Below are 836 nucleotides of genomic sequence, written 5' to 3' on the forward strand. Positions count from 1 at the left end.
ACCGCACTGCAACATCTTGCCTCCGAGCTGCATAAAAAAAATTTAAAAGCATAGAAGGAATTCCGGGCTGCAAACCACAGGGCGTTTGAGCTGCACTGCAGCGGTCACCACCCTCACCGTCAAGGCGGGAGCGCTGCCGGAGCTGCAAAACAGAGGAAGCGCCATGAATTAGTTGAAGGAACAACGAAGAGGGGAGGGACGGACGAGGAGCAGGGGAGGAGGGGCAGAAGAAGGCAAAATTACTAGAGCCGACCGCTGTAGGGCTCCGCCATGCCACCGCCGCTAGAGAGGACAATGAGGAGTACCAGGGAGGTGGCCCTGCGCGTGCACCGTCGTCCAGACAAGTCGTGGGAAAGGGCGCTCGCCAGGACGCGGCCCCGCGTCGAGGGAGGAGGAGCTCGATCCTGGCTGCTGCTGCCCTCCTTACGGCCGAGCGTAAGGTCAGAAGAGGAGCCGGTTCTCTGATGGTGGCGCCGGGGTTGAGATGAAGGAAGGGGGAAGAATGCGTGTGGCCTGCCGTGTCCACCGAGGGGCAAGGCGGATCCGGCCGGGACGAGGATGGATCTGGCTGGGAGGCGTCGGAAGGCAGGAGAGGGCGCATCAGGGGGAGGCCACATCAGAGGCGTGTAGCGTGCCCGTCGCGATGAAGCAACAGGGACGGGGAAGTTGGAGCCGGGGACTGGTGGAGGTCGCCGTCGTCGTTGCTGTCCAAGAGCCGCCGCCCTCCGCCGCTGTCCACCGAGAGGAGCGCGGGGAGGGGTCGTGGCCGCGTTGGATCCGGCGCAGGGGAGGGTGGGCGGGGCAGAGCATGGGGCGGCCGGCAGGGAGCTGTCTGG

The sequence above is a fragment of the Triticum dicoccoides genome, chromosome 5B, assembly GCF_002162155.2.
Source record: "Triticum dicoccoides isolate Atlit2015 ecotype Zavitan chromosome 5B, WEW_v2.0, whole genome shotgun sequence".
NCBI classification, from domain to species: Eukaryota; Viridiplantae; Streptophyta; class Magnoliopsida; order Poales; family Poaceae; genus Triticum; species Triticum dicoccoides.